This window comes from Hesperophylax consimilis, chromosome 25 (genome assembly GCF_061612785.1).
Source record: "Hesperophylax consimilis isolate HC1 chromosome 25, BYU_Hcon_1.0, whole genome shotgun sequence".
Lineage (NCBI taxonomy): Eukaryota > Metazoa > Arthropoda > Insecta > Trichoptera > Limnephilidae > Hesperophylax > Hesperophylax consimilis.
The window spans coordinates 16,547,962-16,558,531 of NC_142860.1; positions in this window are offsets into that span (position 1 = coordinate 16,547,962).

Consider the following 10,570-nt stretch of genomic DNA (forward strand, 5'->3'; position numbering starts at 1 on the left):
ATATATTTTTTAATTTTACATTCAATATTATTTATATTGAAATTGGGCATGTTGGCATAATGAGGAAAAATACAAGAGAAAACAATGGGCCATATACTTAATGATTTGTTAATTAATATTTTTGATGAGGTTGAAGATGGTAAGTATCTATGGGTACCTATATTTAACCTACTTATATACTTTTCAATTAATAAAAAACAAAAATAAGTATTTCAAAATCATAAAAAACAATGTTATAAATTTTATCAAAAGCACTAAAAAATTAAATTCACAATCTTTTTTTTGAAGTTAGGTACCTACATATTTAACAATATTTTTTTAGAATAGGATGATTTATTGATATACCTCCTTTTTATCGGATCATCAAGCAGGTATTAATAATAATATTTGGGAGACGTTGGTATAGCTCGATGTTATTTACGATAAGGATTGCATCAGATTTATGACATTAATATAAAAATTAATCCCTTTTCAAATAAGATGACAAATGTATTCAGAAAAACATATTTATATTTCCAATTTGTCTTAATAAAATTTAAAATCAGACTCATTAGAAATCCAGAGAAGTGATAAAGTACCCATTTATAATAACAAGAAGAATATATTCGAAATCCTTTATTTTTTCATTCTGAATAAACAATATTTCTCAGTTTTCATCGTGGCATGTTAAGTTACAAATTGTCTATGATAATATAATATATTATTATATACACAAGCCATTCATAACACTTTCATTGAAACACATGGAAGTACCTACTTAGACACATGGCTTTTGATTTCATTCATGATTCGAAATCGTCGGTCAAAAAAAGAGAAGTAATATAAAATATAATTGACCAGCCGAGTTCTTAACCGCAGAGGTATCGATAGATCGATACTTGAAAATGAGCTGAGACCATTGGGGAATAAAATACTAGATTGGTATTTGTGTTACAAAAAATGACGACGTGCAGAATATTCGTTGAGAGTCGTGAAGTTATACGGTTGAAGAAGTTTTTATTTTTATTTATTTGCATGATGTTGGGAAAATACATAAATATGTATGTTAATCGTAAATCTCTAGTTTAAGCCGTAGTTGTAAGTCGTATTATAGCGGTATTGTGTAAATGCTCACTTAGTAATAAAAATATGTATAGCTTAAGTCATTAGTTAAAAGTCTTAGTTGTAAATCACTCGACGTTAGTCTTAGTTATAAGTCTCTTTCTATCTATGAAACTTAGTTATAAACCAAAAGTAAAGTCTAAGTGATCAATGCATAAATTAAGTTGTTAAGCGCCCTTGAGGTGATTTTCTCACGAAAACGGCGCTATATAAATAATCCAATAATGATTTAAGATTTTCACGGCCAAAAGTATTTTTGTGATTTGTTTTTGGGGTGTTATGCCGTGTTGCGCTAACTCCTTCTTTAGCCAAAGTTTCGGACAGCATTGCAGTGTCCATCATCAGGGCAGATGTGTTATTTGAGGTTGTGTTAAAATGTGAGCTTACGTATAAGGTTGTGATACCATGTTGCCACTATTGAGCTTAGCTCCATCGTCTCTATTAATGTTTACTGGATTTTTATGAATTTCAATGGATTCCGTAATCAGCCGTGCGTTAAATATAAAATGATACGTTAATGTTAGCTCAGAGGGTTGGAGCTGGCAACACGGTATCACAACCTCATACATAAGCTCACATTTTAACACAACCTCAAATAACACATCTGCCCTGATGATGGACACTGCAATGCTGTCCAAAACTTTGTCTAAAGAAGGAGTTAGCGCAACACGGCATAACACCCCAAAAACAAATCACAAAAATCCAATCATTATTATTACTATCAAAACATCTACGGAATAAAAGAATTGCAATTTGTTATTTTTTTTCATTTGCTTCAATTACAAACCAAATTAATTAGCTGTAATTGATTTACAAAAGAAATAATCCATATATATTATTTTGCCTCAATTGTGGCTCCCCCTCCACTAGCCCGAAGCAATGCAAAATATATTTGTTTGTTGTCAGTAAGTTTGTGTCAATTATTGTCAATATCGCCGGTGGTTGAATTCATTGTTCACGACTTAATAATATATTTTAAATGACCGAGCTTCATTAATCATTTTTAATAGGTAGAGAAAAAATCATTAAATGAAATGAGTTTTGTCATGATACTTTTCCTGATGACAACTAACCTCCAGTAGAGCACTAGAAGAAGAAGAGCATTTATTTTTTTTAAACACAGCACATACAGTCATTTTACAAAATTTAAAAAAAAAATTAAAAGAATTGAATTTGTCGTGTTGAGTTGAGCTACATAGACACATATACAATTATTGAAGTAGTAGAAAGTTTGGTTAATTTGTGAAAAAAAGTCGGTAAAGAATCTGAAAATACAAATGACTCCATTTCATTTAACTCTATAACTTGGATTTGCTTTGAATTCGTGTCATTTTGGAACTGATTACAAGAACAATTCATATTAGGGACAAAATAGGTAACTATTTAAATAAAATATTTCATGTGTTTTAATTAAATAACTTATAATTTTATATTTGAAATGTGCATTTTTTCTGAAAAATTTTTTTACTCCATTGTAATTTTTCAAGTTTCTGGCGGTATTCATGCGAAAGGAAAATTTCCGATCGTCTCTAAAATTGTCAATGTTTGTTTTTGAAAGTCAATGATCGTGAGGAAATGTTTTATTTGTAAATACTTTCAGCTCCACAAATCTTACAATTATAATATCGCGCGATTTTTCACAGGTCTTGGCTAGTTAATAATAATAATTAATTTGTCTGTAATTATCATTATTATTTTTTAAGCAGATACTCTGTGACGTCAAATTATAAGTTAAAATAAAACAATAACTTCATAGCACCAAGCGCCACTCCTGAGTGAGCGCTGGGCCCAAGCGCACTCAAGACCACACCCTGCATAGTTTTCCTTATTTGATAACTTATTATATCTATTGTACAAAAAAAATGTATATCTATATGGGACGTGTGGGATTGCACAAACCTCCCCACATCCTGGAATAAAATATTATTATTATTATTATTATAGTAAACACAAATGTGTGTAATGTACCGTACAGTTTTATACTGCCTTGAACTCGCTCGTCGTTAAGTATAAAAAATAAAAGTAGAGTTTATTAAGTTATTGTCATGTTTTAACTTGAAATAATGTTTATCATGATCGATAAGAAGGTACATCCGTGGGCCGAATTACCCGTTTTTTTTAACTAGAGAAGGGTCCCTTCTGTTGCATTTTATTTCAATACCTAAGAGACAAAAAAGAAAAGGTAGTTATGTAGTGTGTAGTAGAAAAGACGCGAGGAAGGGGTCCTCTCCAAAGCAAACGCGCCGCTGACATTATACAGAGGGTGTGCCCCAATACATAAAACATGCGTACAGAATGGCCATCAAATTATCGTGGAATTACTGAAGAAAGCTTTTTAAGCATTCACAGGGCATTCGGGAAGTCTAAGTCACTTTCTAACTCATTTAAATAAACATTAAAAAAGTGATTTAGATTTCTCATTTATTAATTCGTTTTGGATACACACTTCTGTGAAAAAAGTTGTTTTATAATAAGAAGATAAAATGTCATGAATGATAAACATTTATCAACATTTAAATATGTCTATAATTCAACAAGGAATTTCTTCAAATGTTAGTAACATTTGTGGTTATGCTAAAAGCCATTCACGTGAACTGGTGAGACTATGGCATCTCCACGGAATATGTACATAAGAACAGGAAGAAGAGGAACGTTATGAAGTAGCTTGTTTTTTTGGTTGCTATTACTATCAGCTGCCCATAGGAGGCTCTGAGGAAAATAATTTCCCTCATATTCTGTGTCATCTTTTGGGATACTGTATGGATAGTTTTTTTAATGAGAGAAAGGAGAAGAAGTTCTGGGAAAGTAAAATGTATGACGGTTGGGTAGGAATCTAGGGATCAGTGTGTCCAGGAGTGACGGAGATATGAATATGACCCTCCCATTATATAACCCGGATACCCCTACTTATTCACCAAACGTATCGAATCACTTGGGGTGACCTATGGCAGAGATGTTGGTTATCCAATAATTAGTTCCCGGGCGGCGTTAAATTCTTGTTATTCTGTTTTAGGCGTTGAACATTCCTAAAGTCATTTAAATAACAATAATTTTGTTTGATTTTGGTTTGAGAAAACTCGTTCAAAGGTGCCTTTGTATTTGGCAACCTCGCTTTTTAAAAAAAGTGAATCAGCACAAGAGTTGAAAACTACTCCCAACTGTCTGGAGCCAGTGAGACTACGACATCTCCAATTGGGGTATGTTGTGAGGCTGTAGGTAGTGGAGTGGGACAGCAGATGGAGAAAAGGGAGACGGGAGGTACTTGGCTATTCAGATCTGGTCACCAAACATTGCCAAAGCCATTTCAAGCAACGTTTCAATTATGAATGGTGGTCTGACACCAGGGCGACACTGAGAGTATCTTAAAATCTGGATGATACCCTCAGTATCGCATTTTGTATGATATGGCAATGCATGTGCAGTATTTTGTAATTCTTGATATTCTTGTCATTTGATTAGTGTGACATTTATGGTATAACCATTAAAAATACATTTTTTCTGACAAAAGATAGCTAGGCTATTTAAGGTATCCTGTAATTTGATAATAATTTAATGTTATTATATTTATATTAACCAAATTAACTGGCTAAAATTTCATCACTTTCAATCAAATTTAAACTTGATTCGTCAGTAATATTTTTATAACTTATTTTAAAATTCCTAAATATGTTTTGGCAAACGATACTATTTTAAATAATTAGTCACCTGAAATATCAATACAAATTAAAAATATCTCCCGAATAAAAATAAATACCGCCAACGGGAATTGAACCCGCGCCTTCTGATGTCCGGTCAGGTACTCTGAAACCACTGACCTATGTCGGCTTATTAACCCGCCAAATGATTCTATATAATACTAGTACCTCAATCAACAATTACTGCATTAAAAAATAACAATACTATTTTAACTTCCTTATAGAGCGGGTGACTTCTGCGAGAGAGACCCGAATCAAAATTTTACGATGTACGTGAAAATAACCTAAACTTTATCTTCTTTTTTTACAGTACGATTTTAATTAGCACACACTTAAACTCTCTAAAATTTAAAGTATTAAAACACATTTTTGACGTGTGTAATTCCAGTAAGTATAATTATTAGGATAGGTGTAATTTTCTTTATGTGTAATTTAACCCTGACATCTCTTCCAGGTACCCGTTTCCTTTTACTTCTCCTCTCCCATTTCCTTCAGCCTACAACATTTCGATACTCCATAATTCAATGGCTTAAGACACAGACGGTAATTTGTAATTTTTATATGAAATAAATTTATTTTTAATTTTTCTTGTATGAGTGAGCGTATTTATAACCACCTTGCAGGGTGATGCCACCGACTGGCAGTTTCACAATCGCACACAATCAGATACAAAGCAAACAGCGGCCGGTGTATTGGTATGGTCGCATAGCCCATACAAAGTCGAATAGTGGGTTGTGACGCCAACAGGAACTAAACTTGCTTCGCCTAGTTTAATAAAATTCTCATAAAATACTAATATATTTATGTACCGGTTGTTGGGCAATGCCGATAAAACGGAAGTGCCCAGTACGAAATCCAAACCGATATTTGACAGGCTTGTTCCGTGGAGGAAGCTAGTGCCGGTGGTTTTGAGTTCTTACTTTAAAACAGGTGGAACTTTTACAGAAGTTGTTGAAAGAAAATATTATGTTCTAAACACTTTATAACTATGTTTGTGCGGGATACCCTTTTAAAATGGAACATAACAATCACTGAATATGTACAAAAAAAATTTAAACTGTTCGATTATACTAAAATTGTCCGATTTCGTGTAAGAAGCTAGTGCCCGTGTTACAAAGGTGTAATTTAAAAATGCAAAAAAGTATCAGATATTTATTCTAAATAGTAATAATATTTTATTTCACTCTGGTGAAAATCTTATTTCTTTATTTCAAGCGCAGTTTGTTTTGAAACTAATGTTAACTAGTGTATAACACTTATACATTAAAATGTTTCTGTAATTTATTAGCGGTTTTCACAAATTGAATGTTTTATAATAAATATTTTTTTAACGACAAAGTGAATGTTTTAGAATACATTATATTGTAAAACCTCAAAGTGATAGCTTTCTACGGAAGATAAGAGTTTTTTGCTGAGGCTTTTTGAGTTATATAAAACACGTTTATTAGAGTGAGCACTAACTTTAAAAAAATCACACATAGTAAAAATGTATCATAAAATTGAGCCAGAATTCATTATATTTGAAAATTTTTATTCTGTGACCGAGTGAAAAAAATCGGTTTGGATTAGTTTTTCGGAATATTTTTGTTGTATTTGATCATCATAGTAAATTACTTAACTGTAGTGATTGTTACATTTCCAACTCATAAAAAAAATACTAGTGTAACGGGATTATTTTCTTCTTTTTCAGTAATTTCCCGTAAGACTAGCACAAATGTGATATTATACTTATAAGTGATATAATTCCGAAACAAACGTTCTGTTTAAAAAAATCCTAATTACCTAAGTACATAAAGCCGTGCTAAAAAATCGAAAGTGATGTGCATGATGCAATGTGAAATTGAATTTTCCATACGTAAATAATGCTAATTTACGATAATATAAAACAAAACCATATTACTATCGCGTACTAATTAACTGACAAAGAGATGCATACTTTAAAATATGTTAATACATTAATGTTATTTGACAGATCTTCGCGAATGATCGTGGATTTTACAATTAAATTAACCGAGAAAGGTTTTGGAAAGTTAACTAAGTAATTAAATTAGTCAATTAAATAATATGTTAGAACTGTTTACCTTTTCAGGAAACCCACAAATAAATAGATAGATAAATAAAAAAATATATATAATATACTGATTTCACACGAAGGCGTTCTTTTAGCTGTTGATTCGAATAGCTTTTTTACAAAGTTTTTCTACAAATATCTAAGATTTAATATTGCAAACCGACAAAAATCTCTCATAGTATGAACAATAGGATTTAAATGACTTGAATGATTAGATAATACAAGGTTTAACCCCTAATGTGCTAAGAAATTCACCGTGAATTTGCTAGTACTCGCCGCACTTGCCTGATTTTTTTGGGATTTTTAACCTTGAAATGCTCTTAATTTACTAAAATATATTTTTTTTACTGGACAAGGAAATAATGTATCTTAATGTTATTCTAGCTTATCGTTTCGCTATTTTCTAAATTAACTAACCATCACGCGTTTCCCAGGGCAGGGGTAGGCAGTGAGAACTGACGGCCAAACAAGTCGGTCTTGGTACTCACGCATTTCCTCATCCACATTCATATAGCCCCTCATACACACTCTTCTATTATTCTCATGACTCTTGAGACATGGCCCGTCTCAAGTGTCTGATTCACTTGATCGTTCCATGTCTTTCACGGGCATCCCCGACTTCTTTTACAAATATATTTATTTTATTAATTACGTGGTAAATGTCGTAATTCTGATTTCAATTGTCAAAGTCCTGTTTTTATTTACAGTAAAACTTATTATATTCTAAAGAAAGCTTATTTAGCTGGAAAAATAATAGAACGGCATAATATTTTCGTATGTCTTCGTTATATTATTCTTCATTTTAAGGTTAGAGAAAAAAACATCTTTGGGTATTAGTAGCTACCCTTGAAAAATTAACAATTTTGATAATTTTATCAAAATTTTACAAAATCATTATCTGTTAAGACGTTACAATTTACAAAAATAGGTTTTAGCAAATCATCATTAAGTAAATACGACCATAGTGTCAGCCGGCGTATAGCGGGCGAAGAGCATTTAACCGTTTGCTTTCCAAGGGTTAAAAATATTTAACTTTAGAAAATTTAACATTATGAACCCTTCTGAGATGGTTCTTCTGAATCTAGATATAAATAAAAAAGGTTTGCTCTATTCTACTTGCTTCATATAATCTATAATTTAAAAAAAATAAATGCTTGTTCTTTGTTTCGGTTATGAAAGAATGTTTGAGATTCGTATGATAAACCACTGAAAATAGCTGAAAATTATAAATGAACAAAATTTGGGAAAATAATGCAAAAATACATAGTTTTTCATAAATAGTTTTCATTGACGGGAAAGGCGTTTCTAGAAAATTCCAATCAAATAAATATTTTATTCAACATATGGGTTGGCGGGAAGAATTATTAATAAGGTAATATATAGAAGACTATTAATAAACCATTGTTTTATTCACTTTCAACAACTTGTACAAATGATTATTAATCCATTTACAGTACAATTTTCTCATTTTGACACTCTTTACGTCTGGGAAGGTAAGTTTACAAAAAAAAACTTAAGGCTAGTTAAAGCGGAAATAAATATATCCACTGTTTCAAAAATTTCATTCAACAGCAGCATTCCTCGTGTCATGCTATGTTGTGCTAAAACATCCGAATCTACCATGTGGTATCTTGAATAAGTTATGACGACGACTGTGGCTGGAGTTTTCGAGCACCTATAAGCCATAGCGTTCCAAGAGGAACGGGCTATCAAAAGATTTGCATAGCATCTTGTTTCTAGGCTAAAATTATTTTCTGCCTCAAATATGACTATACGGTGCATGAAACTCGGATAAGTTCCATGCGTGTACCTGAAGATTTTTTCCAGCATATTTATATATTTAGTTTGGTGAGTCCACACACGTCAAAAAAATAAAACTTCTGCGGTGATTTCTTAAGCACCTACCTATTATAGCATTAAAAATAAGGATAATAATAGTACCTTCATAGTAAAAGAATATCTACAGTTATATTTAATCCTTATGTTGATATTTTGTTATTTAAAAAAAAACAGTTGTTAGTTTAAGAAAATTTGGAAGCCTACGTGACAGAATGCCATACGTGTCGGTGCGAACGAACTTATTAACATACCTGCAACTCTCATTTACCCTACTACCGTCAAACTGAAATTTACTTACTATCCCACATGCACTAATAAAGGATATTATTGCGATTATTAATTTTTAGGTTCCTAATGATTAAACTTAGAACTTGTACGAGCGATTCCTGTTCTATTTAAGGATGAGGAATTATCCTTAACCTTTAAATGAATGATTTTTTCGTTGTCTTCCGAGAGAACTGGAATCGCAGTTAACGAAAAAGTTAAGGACAGTTCCTTATCTCTAAGTTGAACCTGAATTGTCCCTTAGATTTATTTTATTTTCTAATTTTTACTGTTTAAACTCTTCCTGAAATAACCAATAAAAATTCTTCATTAATCGCCATATTTACACAACTGTTTTACTATCAAGCTTTTTGGTAAAATATTGCAAAATGACTGGTTCTCAAATCATGAAAGGATTTTATGAATTCGGTGTAGGATTTAAATAAATCTAAATGTATTTACCATCCCAAAAACTATCCAATCAGTTTAATATAAATAACAATTTATTTAAAAACGTATACATTTGATTGTTAACTAAGGATTAGGATGATATTATAAAGAAATCTGGGGTCTATAAATTAAATTGGAACAATTTATCTTTTTTTTGTAATGTAACAGACTTTCATATTTCAATACAAGAGTAAAGGAGCACCTAAGTGTGTGAATAATAAGAATTATTTTGAATTTGGCTCCAACATTTTGGAAACAAATCATTCTATTGATGTATACAAAGAGTTAAATATGATACATACAAATTCAGTTAAATAAAATTGAGGTTTGGGAGGCGGGTTTGGGTACTGGCGTCCATTTATTGTATAACCAAAACCTCTGCCGTGGGTCATCCAAAGTGGTTCGCTTCATTTGGTGATTTACCAGGGATTGGGAGAGGCTGCTTAGGGAAGACCTTTTGACCTCTCCAACAGGTCTTTCTTTAACCATCGTTTTGCGCCGCGATGGGAGGGAGAGATCATTTGTCAGTCACTCCTGTACCCACTGATCCCTAGATTCTTACCCACCCCTCATACATTTTTCCTTACTAGAACTTCCTCTCCTTCTTTTCCTTGAAAAGAACCTCCACTCAGTATCCCCAAAGATGACAGTATTTAAACTAAAACTATTTTCTTTAGGGCCTCCTGTGTTAGGTTAAAGTAAAAAAAACATTGGGTTTACAACCAGAAATCATTGAAATTTTTTACTAACCAAACATTTTTTTACTACACAGCTCCTTAATTTATTTTCACTTAGATATCTTTATTGATAACAACGTTTTTTAAATATAATTTTTGTTATTTAGACATTTTAGTTAATCTTGATTCTGTTTATGTTTAGTTTTTGATGTTAACATAAATGTGTTAATTTATAAAAGTATTTTTTTATTTATATAAGTAAAATAATTACCAATTTGATGATAATTCAATTTATTATTTATTAATTTTCGGGAAATCGACAGTTTACATTTAATCAGTTTGGTACAATAGTATTGAATAGCTAAAATAAAACAAATTATGGATTTCCTCCTTGTGACACCTTATGACAGCATAATATGGAATAAGTCAATAAATTTGTGAGAAAGGAATATATTATATTTTTTGTGAAAGTA